The sequence below is a fragment of the Corylus avellana genome, chromosome ca1 (genome assembly GCF_901000735.1).
Source record: "Corylus avellana chromosome ca1, CavTom2PMs-1.0".
Taxonomy (NCBI): Eukaryota; Viridiplantae; Streptophyta; class Magnoliopsida; order Fagales; family Betulaceae; genus Corylus; species Corylus avellana.
Genome location: NC_081541.1, coordinates 11,540,008 through 11,561,408, shown reverse-complemented (window position 1 = coordinate 11,561,408; position 21,401 = coordinate 11,540,008). Strand labels below are relative to the sequence as shown.

Sequence of the window (21,401 nt, the reverse complement as noted above, 5' to 3'; positions counted from 1 at the left end):
TTGCAATGAAAAAGATGGGTTCGTTTGATAACATTTCTTGAATTTGCAACATTAACAAATAACTTCAAACGCAAGGTATTCAAAATATTTTTTACCTTTTACGTCACAACCAACCAAAAAAAAGGAAACTTGTTTTTGAACACACTGGCCATGGTTTTCTCTTTTCAGACAAATCAGCCAAAACTGTCTTATACAATCATTTGATTTGCACCAGCACATTGATAACGTACAGTACCATTTCACCTCTTAGCTGAAACTAGATAAAGGCTTTATTTTATTTTTTATTTTTATAAATTATTGGTCTTCAAGAATCAAGGGATTGAGATTAAGGTGCAATACATTTAATTTGGGCAGTGCATTTTAAATAAACGGTCTAAATTCTATCATGTTCGTCAAAAACTTAAAACTTTCTCTTTCTATTTGCCGCTAGCCTCACTATTGCACTGCCACTATTAGTCTCCCACTACCACGACTATTGAGGGTAGTTGGCCACTCTTGTAACTACTTGAGGGGTAGCAGATAGAATGATTCAACTATCCAAAGGAATTGGTTAGGTCACTATCAATTGGTCTTTGAGGTGATAAAAAACACCCTTTTTGGCCATATGGGTAGTTCGACCATCCTGAGAGTAAGGACGGAGTCAGCTTTAAATTTGGGGAGACTTAGGGCTAAAAAAATTTTGAGGAGGGACCAATTGGTAAAAAATACCTTAAATTATTATTTTTTTACTTAAATTTTTTTTTTCTTGTAATTTGGGGGGGACCATGCCACTGCGGGTCCCCCCCTAAATCCGTCTCTGCCTAAGAAAGTAGATTAGCCCCAAGACCATTGGTTTGACTACCTATAAAGACCAGTTGAAGATGGCTAAACCACCTCTTAAGTAGGGAAACGGGTGGCCAGCAACCCTAATAATGGTGGTGCATGGTGAGAGATTAGTAGCATTGACGCAATGGTGAGAGATATAGAGAGTTAAGTTTTTGGCTGATATGGCAGATGTATTAGAGGTATTGCAACCTTTCTCAATCGTCTCGTCTTCATTAGCTTATTTTACTTTAATTTAAAGTAGTAAAGAAAAGTAAAAGCTTATTGATCCGAAAGGATCACAGAATCACAGAGCATTATTGGAGCTTGTCGAGGGTGCAAGTGGGCATTGCATGGTGCTTACGATACTGATCGCATCACTTTGGTCTCTGAATACAATGTGCATGACGCGCGCGTCGGCAAACCCCAAACTTGTTGGTTTATCTCATTTGCCACTCGATCTGCCAGCGTGTTTCCATATTTGGAATCGCTCCCACTGATCATCTATTCAATGTAATTGATTTTCTGAAAAATCATTCCCATTTCCCACCATATATGTGGATTAAGGTGACATGCGTTTTTCTTGTTTTAGCGACTGTATATAGACGTGGTGTTCAAAGTAGACCAAGACAAGACAAAGACATGAAAGGGAGGGAGGGAGTGGATGGATGACATGAAACCCACTATCAAATTGGAATATCAAGCAAGAACCTACCACCTCATTTTGACTAGAAAGGTGAGATGAATGGGTATAGTCTTGTCAACTTCACAAATAGTAACTTTAAGTTAAATTTACAACCATATAATTAAACAGATTTAAGAGAGCTACCAAAGTTCACCTAATTAATTAAACATCTTCGATCGATCCACTGCGGGGAGAAGAAATTAATAATGGACGTGTCTCCTTGTCTTTTGTTCGAGGACATTGCGGATTCTGAAACCGTCGACGACGCTGCTGGCCCTGATCATAAATTACATGCAGATGCAGATGATGCTGCTGCAGCTGATGACCAGGATGCTGAATCGTGCAGCTGTGATGACGCGTGTGATCATCATCATACGCCTGGTTTTGATGAGGCTCTTGATTGTGATGAGCAAGATTCTGGTGCTTCCAGTGGTGGTGGTGATGGGGATGATCACGGCGGGCGGCCGAGTGCGAGTTGCTGCTTAGCAGATCATGTAACCTTAGGATTTTTGTCAAGAGAGGAGAGGGAAGGGGAAGAGGAAACAAATATGGGTGAAATTAATAAGGATGATCCATCCAAACAAAAAGAAATTATTAAGGATGAAATGGAGGATGGGCTCTTTTGGGAAACTTGCATGGCAGTGGGATACCCGTGATCATCACCACTTTATATATATCACTCATATAAGTATATATATATCTTGATCTCTTTCAGAAAAAAAAAAAAAAAAAAAACTTAATTATGTTCATCTCTGCTTCTATCTGTTGGTGCAAATTAGCTGTCTAATCGATCCAAGCTCTTTAGGTGATCAGTCTGACAGGAGTTTTAACAGTACTTCAGATGGTACGTATCTATTTGTGTTTCTGATATTTGGATAAGTTTTTATATGCCAATGTTAAAAGTTCCCATTGACAAGGAAAACTTGCAGTCTTGCTTTTTGCTAAAATATTATTATGATATGATATTTAATATAGACAGAAATAAAAAAAAGTTATTTTCTTTTTTTATATTTCTTATTCTTTTTTTCTTTGTGGCATCCTATTCTTCTTGGTGTTCTTCTTACTCAAACAGTAGTATACAAAACAGTTGTACGAGATTTGATATGCACTGCCACGACCGATATGGAACGGATTTTTTCCAATCCCTCATGCGTAGCCTGCATGCACGCACCACCAGAAGCTGCTAGCTAGCTCCTCCAGTCTTCGCTTGCCTTAGCTCCACGAGCTTTGTTTGCCAAATTCAGCTGATCCATTGTTGTCCAAAAGCGTTTTGTCTCCATGGAGACAAAACCCTTTTGATTCTGTGCGCTATTCCTTTCAAAAGCTAATGCTCCTACTATTCTTATTCGGCTTTATGTCGATGATATGTCTCATTTACAGCCACTCGTTTACATGGTGCTTCTACAAATTATCATCTATCACATTGAACCCCAACTACCAATTGTTCACACAAAAAAAAAAAAAAACCCGTAACTGCCAATTGATCTCATATCTTGAAGGAAGTCTTGAAGGTTCTTTCAATCCTTTGTTTTGTAGCTTAGTTGCATTGCATTATAAAAGGCACACTTGCAAATTGCAAGTTGCAATCTTGCATAATGCAGAGATTCCTTGCTACTAGCTTACTTCCTATGTGGACTGCGTGAGATAGAACTTAGTGGCCAAGTGGGTCAGTGGGTGTGTTAGTGGTTTGGTGAATTAGAAAAAAAAAATTAAATATTAGCTTTGTGGGTGTAGGCTGTATCATAGTATCACGTGTGGCTTAGTTCCTAAATATTAATCTAATTTGAGATTTGATCATAATTCAAATTAAAATTAACATTTGACTTATCTTTATTATTGCAAATTTGCAGCATTGTTTTGGAGCAGTATTGTTGTTGGGAGTAGATTTGCAACATTGTTTTGGAGCAGTATTGTAGTTGGGAGCAAATTTGCAGCATTGTTTTGTAGCAGTATTGTTGTTGGGAGCAGATTTGCAGCATTGTTTTGGAGCAGTATTGATAGTATTGTTGTTGGGAGCTTCAATATATTTTGTTAGGAGAAATAATTCACACTCGAACGTACCATTTTTCTTAAATCCTATAGATTGTGCTTAGTTTATATTGCTAATAATTTTTGTTTTTGTGTTTTTGAAATGCATAAGATTAAGATTTTGAATAAGTATTTACTGTATTTTGATGTAGAAAGATTATACAAGTGTTGTTTTTAGTTTTCATTGTTGTTAATTAACTTAAATATTTGATGGGTTTGGATTCATTAATTTATTTGGCATTCTTTCACTTGTTAGTGGTAATAAGAACTATAATAAAATTTTAACAAAAATGTCTTGTGATTTACTATGAAATTATATCTTACCATATGTATTTATGTATTTGGTAGGTGCTACTAATGGTCACTCTGTATATAACTTCACAATTAGTCTCTCCGGCATACCATTTTAATTAGAAAAAAAAAAAAAAATTCGTCTCCCCACACTCAAAATCCTGGTTCCGCCCCTAGCCTGAGTCACATTAATTACACAACATGATATATATACCTTTATCCAAGTCAAAACTGTACAATTGAAACATCCTCAAAGCTCTCGCATATATATATCGATTACTCCGGTTGCTCATCCTTTGCATCAACGTACGTGTTCAATTTTTGTAAAACAAAATTTTTACAGATGAAAATGTGAGTCTACGACTGTAACACAGAAAAATGAAATCTAAAAGAATTAAAATAGAAAATTGCAGATAATGAAATAAGATAGTGAATTAAGTATATATATATATCATAGTAAGTGAAGACTTAAGGAATTCCATGAGGAGAAAACATGCAATGGATTTTAGGCCTGAAAATGACTAGCCTTGTAACACCCCAAACTAAATAAGATTAAGTATACTTTAATCTCCCTAGAACTGTAGAGTTGGATTGGAATATTGGAAAGTTGGATATTTTAATTTTCCTTGAGCATCGAACGATCAATTAAGTCGTATTGATTGAGCGATGAAACCCTAGCATCGATAGATCGATTTTGGGAAGTCGAGTGATCGATGTGTAGTTACAGATTTGAAATTTTGACATTTCTACTCTTTTGGACGTGCATGGATTTGTTTAAAATGAAGGTTCTCGATCATTTAGACTCATTTCTCAGCCTCCAGAAACTTTAGAGTGAAAGAAAGAAGATAGATAAGGAGGATCTTGAGTTTTTCACTCCAGAGGAGGTAATCCCTTCTGCTCAATCTTGCTTAGTTGTTGTTCTTAGCTCGTTTATACTTACTTTGTTATTGTTTTACTGTTTACACCTTAGATTTGCTTTAAGTTTAGCATATATCATTTTTGAGGTTAGTTTCTCGATTTCTTTGATGATTCCCTTAGTTGGATGATAGTTTTGTTGCTATCATGAGCTATTTGATGATGATTAGAGTAAGATGAGGTTCTGTTTGCATGTTTGGAAGCATGTTTTTACAATTGAGTTAAAATCCTTGATTGTTTGGGTTTTGAATCGGGTTTTGGATCGGTTTAACATGCATAGATGATTTTGGATATTGTTTTTTTTCCCTTAGAGATATGTGTTTAGATTCTTGTTTAGGCCTTTGGTTAGGTTAGAATAGATTGGATTTGGAGACAAAATGGGTTTTCCACACAAATAATCGATTTATCGGTGCCTTAGTCGATCGATCGATCAATCTATCTCGATAATCGAAAGATCAATCATTTGTCAAAATGACTGATTTGACCTCATATCTTGTGTTAGGCTAGCTATTTCGGCTTAGTGATTCTTTCCCTCTCTTAAATAAAAAAATTATATATATAAAAAAAAAAAAAAAAAACAAGAAAACTAAAAACTAATTACCAATCCCATTTAAAATGAATTTTCATAAAGCATAACATGGAAACACCTGAGGTAAGATAACATTAACTATAATTTTCTTTCAAACTTACAGGACAGTTTATATGATTGTCACGTAACACAATAAACAACACAACTTGACATATAAATTTAATGAGAATAATTTGTTCATATTTCTTTCATATTCTCCTACAAATTCAATAAATCAACTATTAGATTTGTAGGGTCGACCATTGAATTTGTGTGAGGTTCACAAAAGTTTACAAATTTAATAGTTAATTTGTAAGATCATGAGATGAGAAAAATATGAAGAAAAAAAAATCAACATGAATTATTTCTCAAATTTAATTATGAGAAATACTAGAATCTAATAAAAACTCCACATTTTGTCCATAAAATTCCACGTGGCAAGATGCCACATCATATTTTTGGTGGAGGGAAAAAGACAAAGGAAAATGATAAAGGCACAACTTAAACCCAACTTTGGCCTAACTTTTTTCTTAAGTTTAAAAAAAAAACTGCATGTGGAGGAGAGAGAGAGCCTCATGAACTTGTATGGGCAAAATATGAGGTTTTTATTAGATTCTAGCATATTTCGTTAATTATTTAGTATTTGACATAATAATTAAGTAGCATAAGGACTGCCACGTACTTGTCATAAAAGTTGCATTACCTCTGAGCAGGGGCGGACCCAGGCTTGGGGTTGGGGGGACGAATGTACCCCCAAAATTTTACAAATTTTCATAAATGTCCTTCAAATATACCAATTTTATAAATATGATTTGTGTCCCCTTTTAAATTTTTTAATTTATTATCATTATTATTATTATTATTTTAATTTTGCCCCCTCTTTCAACATAAAAACACCTAAAATACCCGATTCATTTAGTTTCCCTCTATATTCTAGTTCACTTCTAATCAAAAACTTAATTTGGTTTTGGACTCTCGTTGAATATATGAAAGAAAAAGTTAAATGATTTTGGTTTTTTGAGTGGTTTCTAACCAGCAATCAGTTTTTTGAATTGTTATTTTGAGTCATTTAAGTTTACAATATTTGTTTTAACATCACAAGTTAAATAGTTTAATAATTTATAATTGCAAAATTGTTTGGCTCTAGCATTGTTGCTATTTGGGGCTTCGGATGATTGTTAAGAAAAAAATTTCATACTCAAAGATACATTTTTCTTGAACCATATAGATTGTGTTTAGTCTATTTTGCTAGTATTTTTTTTTCCTAAGCTATTAATTTGCTAGTTGTTTATACTATTGTATATTTGCCATTACATGAGATTAAATGCAAGATTTATATGCTTTATTTTATATAAACACGCACAAACACATATAAAGAGATCATATGTATCTATGTGATTTTATATTTATATAAGTCGGTCCATCTTCCCAAATCCTACAGATCCTATAGGATTTTCGTCCCCCCACACTACAAATTCTAGTTCCGCCCCCGCCTCTAAGAGCACTCCCATAGCGTAGCCATCTCACCAGAAATGCTTAGATGGTGCAGAGAATGCAGAGCATATCTCGCCATCTCACTCACTGTATAATAATTACGTACTCCCACGTGGGTAGGACAAAAAACCAAAAACACTACATAGAGGGAATCTTAAAATGTGTATAATTGGTACGAATTTTGGGAGGGTCGAAAATTAAATTAATTAATAATATAGCTATTAAAAAACATTAATAATATGCAATCCAGTATATGTTCACTTTATCCGGAGAAACCCTAGCCCTCTTTCGATGCCATCCAAAAGGGGAAATCATCCTTCCTCTCTTCCCTTTTTTTTTTGGTTTTTGTTTTAAATTTTGTTTAGACTCTAGAAATAGTGCTCATCTTCCTATACGTGTCATTACACCGTCTTCTCCGGCGCCAACAAGTCCTGTAGACAATAGACGGTTTCCCTTCGGTTGGCACGCGACGGTTGTGGGTCGAACGTGCTAGAGCGTGGATCGCGTGAATCTTATGTGCTTTTGTGTGAGCTTGCTGTTGCTGTTTGTAGTTTTTTGTTTGTTTATATTGTTCTAACCTTTGAGTTGAGGAAGAATAATTTTCGGTATAAGGGCTTATTTCTCACGACCAGTTAAATAAAAATTTATTGTAGGAATATGATCTACCCATGTCTTAAATTTAGTCTGTCATAAGCAGATCTATGCCATAAATGAAGTTTGTACATGGGTGAGATCGGAGGTCATGAATACAATTTGATTGTTAGATTTTTCGATGTATCTACGACTTTGTAACCACATAATTTTTGCTTATGTTTTTAAGAGCTTTATGCTATGAATATTTTACGGAATGCGAATAGATTTACCTATTAAAAAAAATTATGACAATAATAATAATAAAAAATTATTATAATAATAAATTAATACAATATTTTTCGTTAGATGTGCAGGTGTTTGTTTCATTGATGCTATTATGCAAACTTTATGCAAATACGACCTACATTTTGATGATGTACCTAAGTTGATGCTTAATTCTAATTTTTTTTTCTTTCTTTTTATTTGATATAATTTTAACCTGAGATTTATTGGGACTCCACACAACCCTATCCTCTTTCAATTATTATTTGTTTTAAATTTCAAACTACATAAATTTTACATTGTTTACCAAGTTAGGTCACTCTTTAGATAATAAGAAGTCATTTAACAATTCAACAATTTGCGATTTTGTATTTTTTATTAGATAAATTCTTCTTACTTCAATCCTTCAACAATTCAAATTAATTGTTAACTCTTTTTTTTTTTTTTTTTTTTGAGAGCCTGAGAGGTATGTAATCAAACTTTTACGTTAATAAGCATTTATATTTAGATTACTCTTTTAAATTAATTGATTATGAATTTATATAGTTTTTGTTACATATTTTAATTATATGGAATATATAATTGTAGTTATCGGGCATTATGGAGAAAAATAATGATTATATTGAGCTCTAATCAAATTTTAAATTAATGTGATAGGTGTGGCAAAATAAATTGTAAGATACATTTATATATTTTAAACAATAATTAAATTTTGTTAAATTATTTATTTATTTTATTAGTTATATTCTTTAATATCTTAATCAAATTTTGTTCAACTTTAATTTTTTTTATTGTAAAAAAAAAAAAAAAATGACTCTTCTGAATCAAAATCCTGACTCCGTCACTGATTGACGTTGTCATTTTTGTTTATATTTCGCTCTGTCTCTTTCATCTCACCATTCTCAAATGTTTCTAATCATATCAAATATTAAAAAAATTAAAAAATTAACAAACTTTTTTACGAGTCTTAATTATTATTATTATTATTATTATTATTATATAATAGAAAAACAAGAAAGCATCTCAGTCGATCAGCATAGTAGGAAGACCAATCACCGAACCGTAATTTGAGGTTTGGCAAACAACTCCATAATATTCCGTTGACTATATCTAATTAAATCTTTTAGCGACCGCGACATAATGGACGAGACAATTTGATACCATCCAAAAGGTTGTTTCGAGTAGTACGCACGCATGCAATATATCTTCACATTAAATTAAAAAAAAAAAAAAAAACGAAAAATATGGAAAAGCTTTGAAAAGTTCGTCCACATGGTTATTAATTTTGTTTTATTTTTAAAGTTGTATGCTTCTTATTGTATTTAATTAGTGCGCAATTAATTAGTGTCATTTGACCAAGAACTTATTTATTTATTTATTATTATTTTTTTTAGTATTTACTCTGTTTAATTATCATTCTTGTCCAACCGAAGAGGCAAAGACAAGAATGATAATTAAGATCTAGTTTTTCAAATTTAGATCTAGTCTCTTTAATTGGTTTCGCTTAGCTATGCGCCGGCTTACGTGTTCTCCGGCTCCTCAACTGTCCATCGGAGCAAAATAACTCCATCTCGTCCACTATGCGCCGGCTAGTGCGCGCGCTTCGCTTCCATCGCCTTGGCTGTTGAAGCTGTTTGTTGATTTTTTTTTTGTGTTTTTGTTTTTTTTTTTGAATAAGGGTTTGACTTCTCCTTAGATTGGCTTTCATGAGCAATCTTTGGGGTGAATGTTTTTATCCTGACCTTTGGGTTGAGGAGGATTAGTTTTGGTGTGAGGGTTTTGCTCTTATGACCTAGAAAATAAAAGTTGAGAATATGAGCAACTTATGTATTAGATTGAGTCTGTCTGGAGCAGATATGTTCTATAACTGAAGTTTAGATATAGGTTAGCGGATGTTGAAATCATAGATATGATTTAATTATAAGATTTTTATGTTTGTCTCTATGACATTGTAATCTCATTGGCTATGATTTATTAGAACTTTATGCTCTCTGATCAGGGGCGGAACCACCTCTAACCTTAGGGAGTCCCCAGCCCCCACAAGCCAAGGGGTGGTCACCCAATTTATTTATTTATTTTTTTTTTTAAAAAAAAAAAAAAAAAAAAAATTTTACCCCCCCAAAACTCAATATTCTAGTTCCGCCCTTGATTTTTTTTTTCAATAAATGAATATGAAAGCTTCCCCTTAAAAAAATAAAAATAAATAAATAAATAAAAATTATCATTCTTGTCCACTTGATATTATCAAACACTTGAAGCATACAAGTAGAACAAAATATCATGAAAGTGAGACATATTCGTATTTGTGTCCTCTCCCATGTATGCATGATGCATATAATTAAGGAGAGATATAATGAAAAAAAAAAAAAAAAAAAAATGGTAATATTTGAATATTCAAACTCTCACATCATAAGAGATAAAAACATTTATAAAAGGGAGCTAGTCAAGCATGGCTAGAAGATGCAACTAATTTGTCGACATTTGTGTTTTTTAATGACATTTTCACGCTCTTTTAAACTTATTTCAACATTTTTAGGAAAAAGTGGTTCTAACGGCTACCAGCAAGCAGTTTTTTAACTTTAATAAGGAAGAATTTCGGATCATTCCCCCCTCTAACTTTGGTTTCCCATCATTTTTTATAAGAAAAAAAAGAAAGAAAAAAGCATTTCTTTTACTGTTAGAACACTACCAGCCGACATTTAACGATTTTTTTCTTAAATTTAAGAAATCAAACTACTTTTTTGACCTCTTCCCTTCAATAATTTAGTCATATGTCTAATAGTACTTTTAACTAACACAAGGAAAGAAAGTATAAAAAATTAGTAAGACTAGTCAAACTCTCTCTCTTTCTCTCTCAAGTCTCATCATCAACTGACATTATCAAGTGGCCTTCTTGTGATGAACTCTACTGGGGGGGAGAAAGAAGACAGCTAACTCTGTATATATTTAAGGACATGCAATTAATGTAATTAGCAAAGAGAGAGAGAAAGAGAGAGATGAATAAAAGTTTGAGTTCCTTCTTCATCTCTATAGCAGTGTTTGGAGTTGTAGGAGTTTGCTATGGAGGGCCTTTGTGTGAAAACTTCTACAAGGACACTTGTCCCCTTGCTGAGGAAATCGTGAGGGACATCATTTGGAAACACGTGGCCACCAATTCAACTCTCCCTGCCAAGTTTCTGAGGATGCATTTTCATGATTGTTTCGTTCGGGTACAATATTAATTTTTCACATCTCTTTATCAAAACCTTGAATGAAATTAACACATGCATCCATGCATGCATTCCCATGGCCATGTCTTTAATTACAGGATATCTTATTTATATATATATATATATATGTGTGTGTGTGTGTGTGTGTGTGTGTCAGGGTTGTGATGCCTCTGTACTGCTGGACTCTACACCAAATAACACTGCTGAGAAGGATGCAATTCCAAACCTATCTCTGGCGGGATTCGATGTGATTGAGGAGGTTAAGACCCAGCTAGAGAATACCTGCCCTGGAGTTGTCTCTTGTGCAGATATCGTTGCTTTAGCTGCTAGAGACTCTGTTTCTTTCCAAGTAATTAAGCCATTGCAAATATCATTTTAATATCATGTTAAATTACTATTTATTCTAAAAATGTAATCATTTCATTTATAATTAATGTAACTTGGAAGTGATTGTGGGTGATCCGTGATGATTGCAGTTCAAGAGATCAATATGGGAAGTGGTAACGGGTAGAAGGGACGGAACCATATCACGTGCTTCAGAGGCCCTGGCCAACATCCCGTCACCGTTCTTCAATTTCACCACCCTCGAACAATCTTTTGCCAACAAAAGCCTCACTGTTCATGATCTTGTTGTTTTATCAGGTAATGAGTCTATAAGATCACGAAACATAGACAAAAATAAAAATAAAAACTCACAAAAGTGTAAGCCATTGTGCTCACAAAGTTCTTAAAAAAAAAACATCATCATTTGATTTCATAAAAATGATAAGTTTTTGAAAGATTTGTGAAGACAACGTTTATCATGAGACAAACAAAGATGCAGTTTTAGGATTTAGACTGCCGACATAAGAAGATTGTAATGATATTCAAAACGGACCAGGCTAAGATGAGTCATATAACCTCATTTCTTTTCAATATGAGCCCAAATGCAAAATCCAAAGGGCTGCCCGATCACTTCAAATTGGGTCAAAACCTGAATGGTTTCAGGCTTTATGTATAGCTCAAACTCAACTTAACAACACTATTCAAAAAAATTTGGGCCCAACTGGACGGGATTGAGATCTATAATAATTGTTTGTCTGAATTGTTAGCAATTTAGGCAAGTAATTCAAAAGAGTCCATATGGGATTCTTTGGGCTACCTGGCCACTTACTCAGACATATAAATCCCATATGACCTTTTTTGTACTACCTGCCTAAATTATTAGCAATTTGAGTAAGTAATTGCCATAGGAGCATAAATTTTATTCAAACCAGTCTGGAATCATCAAATCCATTCCAAATGTCAAGTTTATAAATATTTAAAAGCCACATTAAATTCTTAACGTCATAACAATTAACTAACTTAGACTAAATTTAATGTGGCTTTTAAATGTTTATTGACACTTGGCACTATTTTAAATGAGTTTGAGGATATTTCCTCCGGACCGGTTTGAAGAAGTTTTTGTCCTTAATTGTCATAGACCCTTATTCAACTAGACGGGTATTGGCCCAAGGAAGCCCAACTTTTAGTCTTATTTTGAAGATCTTTGGTGGGTATTTGCATTTCATACACTTAAGTTGGGGTGCTGTGTAATTTTATGGTTCCCATAAGATTAAGATTAATAGCTCTGTTTTGGGCAGGTGGACATACAATTGGTGTTGGGCATTGCCAATTCTTCAGCAACAGGCTATACAATTTCACGGGAAAAGGAGATGAAGATCCTTCTCTAAACTCAAACTATGCCTCCTTCTTGAAAACCAAATGCCAGAGCCTCTCAGACAACACAACAACTGTTCCAATGGACCCAGGAAGCCCCCTGTCCTTCGACAACAATTATTTCAAAAATCTGAAGCAAAATCAAGGCCTTTTCCAATCTGATGCAGCGCTTTTAACCAACGAAGGTGCTGCCAACATCGTTGATCAGCTGCTTGATTCTGATGATTTCTTCACAGAGTTTGGCCAGTCGATGAAGAGGATGGGAGCCGTTGATCTGCTCACGGGAAGTTTTGGAGAGATCAGGAAGAAGTGTAATGTGGTGAATTCTTAAATATTGAGCGTTTTTTTTTTTTTTTTTTTTTGAGTTATGATGATGAATAAGCATGCCATGTTGTCACTGTAAGGGCAGCCACGGTTACGTATATGTGGCTTTTGCATGCACCTATTATTATTTCAGAAACCTCATAATGCGTGATAATAGTTGGGAAACCTCTTAATTTCCTTTGAATCCTTAATCTCCCTATAACATATTATTAGACTTTAATATATATATATATATATATATATATATATATATGGAAATGTTTTAAAGAAAATAAGTTCTATCCTCCCAAATTATCACCCTTTTGGCAAGTGTCATGTTATCTTATCCTATGTAAATATAAGTCCACAAATCTAATAATTAATTTATAAAGTGAGATAGGTCAAACACATATAATCCGATTAATGATGATCCATATAATTCCATCCTATTCCTAGTTGTTGGTCTTTATGTGGGTTGCAACATTTTTAACTTTTGTTTTCTTCAAATTTTTTTGTTTATGTTTTTTCTTTCATTTTTTGAATTCTTTTTCCTTTTTTCCCTATAATATTTGTCCCATTTTTTTCTTTTTTTTTTGGAAATTCTTTATCTTATGTGGAGTGTAGTTTTGTAAATTTTTTGTGCGAAAGAGAATATTGCAACCCCTTTGGAATAAAGAGAATAGATTATTATTAAGGCACGGCAAATATGGTTGTAATTTGAAGAGGTAAATCTAATTTATCTAACTTTCAAACGTCATATTCTCAAGAGGTAGTTTAATTGGTTGAAGACTATACCTCATGAAGCAAAGGTCTTTAGATTGAATCTCTCTCTTTTCCTTTCTTTCCTTCTTATGCGGATATGTCAAAAAAAAAAAAAAAAAACTTTCAAACGTCATATATATGTACGTGGGGACTAATTGGAGATCACATATGATGTAGGTTTCATTACACACTTATTTTATATATACTTTAACTTATATATATATATATATATATATATATACACTATGTAACATGCATGCAGGCAGGATACAGAGTTTCAGGCAAATATTGAGGCAGGTTCTTTTTTTTATTCTTTATTTATTTTTTTAATTTTTTTTATTGGTGTTTTTTGTCATATGTGTCAAGTTGATCGAGGTATCACTTTTATATACATACATAGGGCTTTTTTATTAGGTTTGATGTGGTCTTACATGTATGTCACAATTTTCATTAAAAAAAATCATGACGCCAGGTGTACAATTAAAGGAATCCTAAGAAATGACTCGATCGACAGATGGTTAAATCCTAAAAACCTCTACGATATATATTTTTCTCTTATTTTTTTTGTTACCAGGGATCTGGACAATGCGCAAGTGAGCTGTATCTATATACATACCACATGTGAGATTAATAAAGAATAATAAATAATCAAATCCCTGTTTGTTAATAAGTTTTTACTACACCAAGAGGAAACAAACATTAAACAAATTAAGGCCATTCAACGCATTTGTATGCATTTTATAAGTGCCTAAGTAATAATGTTTCGTGTTTTTTTAAATCCTCCATCGTTCACGTCCTCATTAATTAATACCTATGGAATATGATAGGCTAATATCACAGCCAACAGGAATCATGGGTTGGGCATCAGTAGACATGCAACAAATTAAGACGTACAATTTACGTAGTTTTTTTTTAGGGTAAATATATTATAAGTCTCTGAGTCAACTCGCTAAAACTAAAATCTCTTTAATTTTTTTTTTTTTCGAAAATTTACTCCCTGAGTCAATCGAAATGCTAATAAAATCTGTACCGTCAAAATTTTATAATTGCCGTTAGTCCCAATCAAGACACACTGTTTTGCCACTTCAGCATATTAAATCTATAATAATAATAATAATAAATTAAACCCAGAATGCAAACCGAGAGAGAGAAGGGTTTTCCGCTGACGTCGAGGTTGAAGGAGTTTACTGCGTGTTGCAGCCAAATCCTAAAACAACGGTTAAATCTGCAAAAAAACCCTTTAAAAACTCGAACTCCTCTCTTCCTTCTGATTCCTAACACCGCGTCTCACTTCCTTCCATGCTACTTCTCATCTCAATCTCCCTGTTCCCATTTCTTTCTACCGTATTTATCGTTATTACTTATTATTAATACTTATTCTCTCCAAAATGTATACAAACATTCTGAAACCTTCGATTCCCGTATTGCATAACATCCCACATCGAAAGAAAGAGTTATAGAGAGAGAGGAGGCAGAATTAGCTCTTGGGGGTGGCAACCACCCCAAGGTACAAATAAAAAAAAGGGAAAAATATAATTTAGCCCCCCAAACTATTAACCATTTTCATTTCAGCCTTTTAATGTTTAAAAAGTGATAAAGTAGCCCACAAACTACTAAAAAGTTGCAATTTGACCACTTCCTTAATCAACACCATCAAATTGGATGAAAAATACAAAACGACGTCGTTTTTTTAGGTTAAGTTAGTAAAATTCCCTTTTGAAAAAAAAAAAAATCAATTTAAAAAATGCTTCCCAAAAACGACGTCGTTTTGAAAAAAAAATTAAAAATTAAAAAAATGAACAGTGATTTAGGGGTGGCTTGCCCCAGCACCGCCGTTTGCCGAACCTCCAAGCACAACCATCATAGACCCGCAGATCTCTGGTTCGTCGATCTTAGGACAGCCGGAACCTCAAGCACGCAGATTGTACTGCCGGAGCAATCTCAGCACGACCGTCGGAGCTCTGAGCGACCAGCACCTCCGATTTGTCACCGCCGATCCCGTGGCCCACACAGCCGGAGACCAAAACGACCAAACCAGATTGCCGGTCGCGTTTCACTGCAAATCGCTAGCCATACACCCCTACAGATCGCCGGTCGCACGCCAAACCCTCCAATCCATTCAACTGCTGTTCGCCAAACCAGCGGGAGATCCTAGCCACATTGCCGAGTCTCCAAACCAGACCGTCGGAGACCAACGCACGACTAGACTCGCCGCTGCCGGAAACCCACTCCAGCGGCCACCCCCATAGGCCATGGGGGTGGCTGGGAGGCCACTCCAGGCTTGTGGGGTGGCCGCTCAACCACACCCACAGGTCTGGTGGTGGCCGCCCAGCCACCCCCACAAGCCTGGGGGTGGCTCGGCGGCCACCCCTAAACCGTTGTTGTTGTTTTTTTTCCCCCCTCAAAACGACGTCGTTTTGGGGGTATTTTTTAAATTGATTTTTTTTTTCAAATGGGTATTTTAGTAACTTAACCTTGCTAAAATGAAAAAGTTTTGAATTTTTCATCCTATTTGACGGTAATGACTAACAGAGTGGCCAAATTATAACTATTTGGTAGTTTGGGGGGCTACTTTATCACTTTTTGAACATTAGGGGCTAAAATGGAAATGGATGGTAGTATGAGAGGCTAAATTATATTTTTCCCTAAAAAAAAAAAAATTAGGATAAATAAAAAAATAAATTGAAGGGGGTGGCTGAAATCATGTGATGCTCGTCGCCGAAGATGGAGTGGTCGGCGTTGCTGCTCGTGCCCGGCTGTGGGTGGTAGTGGCCCGTGGGTCGGAGGAGAGGGAAGATGGAGATGGAGGGAGAGATTTGGGGATTTCAATTTTGGGAATTCCTCTCTCCCTTAAAAGCTCTCTACCATTGCTTCTTTGATTCACATATAGTTGAGTGTGAGGATTTTGTGGAGGAGAAACAAAAAGCAATCTCCTTGTTTTGCTCATGTACAATTTGAGTTTCTTCCACGATTCAAATTCTACGAAAACATTAACTTATTTTGAGCAAACAAATTAGTCCATTTTTGTCTACATGAAATTGAAAAACCCGTGCACTGTACTAGAGAGCAGCAGCAAGCAGCTGTTGAGGAATAATCTCACATTACTTGTGGACAAGATCTTGGGCATGTTTATAAGGAATGAGCAACCTTCTCTTATTGAACCGGTTTTATGAGATGAGTTATGCCCATGAAATTTATTCATGGTATCAAAGCCTATCACAAGACGAATGGGGGCCCACACTACTTACCCCGTGACAAGGACTAAGAAAAATACCGGCCTACACGTGAGGGAGGGTGTTATGAAATAGTCTCACATTGCCTGTGGACAAGATATTAGGCATGTTTATAAGGAATGGGCAACCCTCTCTTATTGAATCGGTTTTATGAGATGAGTTAGGTCTACGAATTTTTTCATAGTATCAAGAGCCTACCACAAGACGAATGAAGCGCACACTACTTACCCCGTGACAAGGACCATAACAAATACTGGTCTACACGTGAGGGAGGATGTTGAGGAATAATCCCACATTACTTGTGGACAAAATCTTTGGCATGTTTATAAGGAATGAGTAACTTTCTCTTATTGAACCGGTTTTATGATATGAGTTAGACACTTAGACCCATGAAATTTCTTTATGGTATCAAAAGCCTACCACAGAACGAATGAGGCCCACACTACTTACCTTGTGGCAAGGACCAGAAAAAATACTAGCCTGTACGTGAAGGAGGGTGTTGAGGAATGATCCCACGTTGCCCGTGGACAAGATCTTGAGTATGTTTATAAGGAATTGGCAACCTTCTCTTATAGAACCGGTTTTATGAGACGAGTTAGGCCTATAAATTTCTTCAGCAGCAGCCTCTCTCTTTTTTTCTTTTTTCTTTTTTTCCCTTTTCCTTTTTATATATTAGTATAAAATGGGTCAACTTCTCCTACTCAGAGAAAAATTGCAATTTGGCTAAAGAAACTAAATAGAAAAAGAAAACGTACTTGACTTGATAAAAAATCAGAAGGAAAATTCCCTCTGTTGCTCCACCGCTGCTCGCACAGGGTGAAGTTGCAGAGCCTTTCCCTCCGTTGGTCTTTCCAACAGAGCCTTACAGACGAAGAATACAGCGTCTGGTCGTGCCTGCAACACGCAGTAAACTCCGGCGTCGGAGAATTCAACCTCGACGTCACCGGAAAACCCTTCTCCCTCTCGGTTTGCGTTCTGGGTTTAATTTTTTTATTTTAGATTTAATTGTTAAATTAAATTAATAAAAAAAATTAATATGTTGACGTGGCAAAATGATGCGTTTTGATTGGGACTAATGGCGGTTAGAAAATTTTGACTGTAGAAATTTTATTGGCATTTCTATTCATGACCCCAGGGAGTAAATTTTCGAAAATAAAAATAACTTAAGGAGATTTTAGTTTTGACGGGTTGATTCAGAGACTTATAATATATTTACCCTTTTTTTAATATTGTTTTTTAAACAAATAAGCTTTGTCTAATATTCTAAGGACCAATTATATATGAACTGACTACTTTTCAATACTTGTTGGTCACGTATAATTCTCTAAACTCTAATTTTCTTTCCAGTCTACTTCAATAATATATATATTTTTTATGATGAATATTTCAACATTATTTGCTGGAATGATTGGGGTGGTGGTGCAAACATCTAGTGATGGCTGTAGCTATATATGCTAGCTGGCTCCACCATGTGCATCGTCATTGATCACCTGAAATGCAAGAAAGAACAAATGGAATTTCTGTTCTCCATACATAGGATTTGCTATCTTTTTTTAACTCATTCATTCAGCAAAAAATAAATAATTAAAAAAAAAAACTATAGAACACGAAATGAATGTTGCCTGCAATAGTTCTTAATTAATTCGTTATTTTGAGATGCACGTCTAGGAAACACATATTTTAGAAATCCTGCGGTGACCAGAGAATTATTCCTGCTGTTTAGAACTTTATATGGAAATAAGATAATCAGCTCCCCCCACCCCCGCTCCCCACCCCCCCTCTCTATATATATATAGAAGTATCAAATCTGTGCTGTGACCAGAGAGAGAGAGAGATGAATTCTAAACTGAGTTCCTTGTTGATCTCCATAGTGGTACTTTTAGGGCTTTTGGGAGTTTGCCATGGAGGGAAGTTGAGGCAGAAGTATTATGAGGATACTTGTCCTCAGGTTCTTGACATTGTGAGAGAGGTCACTTGGAAACATGTTGCACATGATTTAACCTTGGCTGCACCTTTACTCAGGCTGCACTTTCATGATTGTTTTGTTAGGGTACGTAATTAATCTTTTCTTTATAGTTCATGCTTGTCTTTCCATCCATGAAGTAGTTGTGCTACAAATATTGCATTGCAAAATGCTAAAAAAATTTATATATATATATTTCAATCATTTCAATAAGGTACATGAAATAAATGTTCTAGCTTGGGCATAGATCTATTTGACCTTCAAAAATATTTTTAAAGTATTTCTTGTGAATTATATCTTAGGGTTGTGATGCCTCGGTATTGCTGGACTCCACCGCAAATAATACAGCTGAAAAGGATGCAGTTCCAAACCTAACCCTGGATGGGTTCGCCATTATAGAAGACATCAAAATCGCAGTAGAAAAGGCATGCCCTGGAGTCGTCTCTTGTGCTGATATCGTGGCCTTAGCTGCTAGAGACTCAGTTTCATTCCAAGTAAGTTTCGGAAAATATATATATATTTTACTCATCAATTAATAGATTTACTAATTAGCTTGGTATTAATGGATCTTCCTTTTCTTAAGCTTAATAATTAATGTGTTTAATTATGGAATGATGCTGCAGTATAAGAGACCATTGTGGAAAGTGCAACTTGGAAGAAGAGACGGAACCATATCACGTGCATTTGAAGTCCTTACCAATATTCCTCCGCCAACCTTCAATTTTACTCAACTCAAACAAAGATTCGCTAGCAAAGGCCTCAACGTTCATGATCTTGTTGTTTTATCAGGTGAAGAAAGTAAAAAAGTAAATGACAAACATAGAATATATATAAGATTCTCTATTTTTTTTTTTTTAAGACAGCCATGAAATTTTTAGAACCATAATTAACGTACTATTGTTTTTAAATAAATTAATATGTTAGAGTTTTAACTTGATCTTAACACACAATTAAGTGAGATGTACGTAATAATTGAATTAATAAAGAAAATTAGGAATATTCTAAGGGTGGTAAATATTAAGGTGATATATATATATAGTTAATTTAAAGTAATAACTGTGGTTTTAAGAATTATATTGTGGAGTTATTAACAAAAAAATCAAATAGAGGATCCTAATTTTGGACTGAAAACCTGATCGTTTTGGAATAGGCCATTAATGATAGGTCTAATTAATGGTGTATACGTGGTCCAATGTTGAATATATTTTCATGTCATTTAAATTTTTTAAATAACTTGATACTATATACATACATTGTTCGATGCAAGAAAATAAAATGTTTATCATGAAATAGTTCATCTTCATTTCAAGTGAAACGGTGATGATCGTGATCCCATGGTTTTGACCTTGTCAAAATTCAAATTAATTAAGCTTATTAATTATATCAAGTTGTGGAAGGCAACCACAAAAGCTAAATCAAGCACCCAAGTGTTCTTGTTGTCATATATCATCATTGTTAATTATTAAGACTAATACTACATACTTAACTCTAATGACATTTTTATTTCACTTGATTAATGTGACAATGCTCATCAACTCTTAAATCAACCTCTATTAATTAAAAAATGAAATAAATAAATACCTGATGAGCGCTGCCACATCAACCTAGTGAGATGGGAATTGAGTATTTAGAACTACTCATGTTTTACTAGTTATAAGATTAAAAGTAATATTACACCTACGTACAACTCTTTTACAACTTGTGACACGTGTCAACATTTATTTCAACTACGTCAGTCACTCAACAAAAATTGTGTATTGTCAGGTGCACACACTATTGGCGAGTCACATTGCCCTTCGTTCGCCCCCAGACTATACAATTTTACGGGAAAAGGTTATGGTGAGGACCCTTCTCTAAACCCAAGTTATGCAGCTTACTTGAAAACCAAATGCAAAAACCTGTCGGACAACACGACCACCATTGGAATGGACCCTGGAAGCTCTCTGTCTTTCGACACTCATTACTACAAAATCCTGTTGGAAAACGAAGGTCTTTTTACATCAGATGCTGCGCTTCTAACAGACAAGAAATCTCTCGAGGAAGTGAAAAAGTTGCTTGTCTCCAGGATTTTCTTCAAGGAGTTTGCTAAATCAATAAGGAGGATGGGAGCCATTCAAGTTCTTACAGGAACTGGTCAGGGAGAGATTAGGAAAAACTGCAGTGTGGTGAATTCAAGCTAGTTTCCATTTTCTTGAATTATGATGAATAATTTGTGGATCTATTTGATCAAAAGGTGAGGCCACCAAAGATAATTAATCTCTATTTTTATGTTTTTTTTAATGGAAAGTAATGACTCGAAAAACCTCATGACTTTTTTTTTTTTTAGTACGGTACGAAGAATCTCACAATGTTATAGAATTACGTAAAAGCGTAGATTGATTTCTTGCCCCTATAATATTCAACTGATGGGACCAGGTCTCTTGACACACAACCTCTCATGAGTAATGACCCGAAAAACCTCATGACTATTTTTTTTTTTTTTGTAGTACGGTATGAAAAATCTCACAATGCTATATAATTACGTAAAAGAGTTATTTTTAAAGATTGATTTCTTGCCCTTATAATATTCAACTGATGGGCTCAGGTCTCTTGACAC

The 21,401-nt window shown here is 34.7% G+C and overlaps 1 pseudogene; it reads left to right on the top strand.

Annotated features, from left to right (window-relative positions):
• Positions 1 to 1,692: 1,692 nt before the first annotated feature.
• Positions 1,693 to 21,037, top strand: LOC132181673 (uncharacterized; annotated as a pseudogene).
• The last annotated feature ends 364 nt before the right edge of the window (positions 21,038 to 21,401 follow it).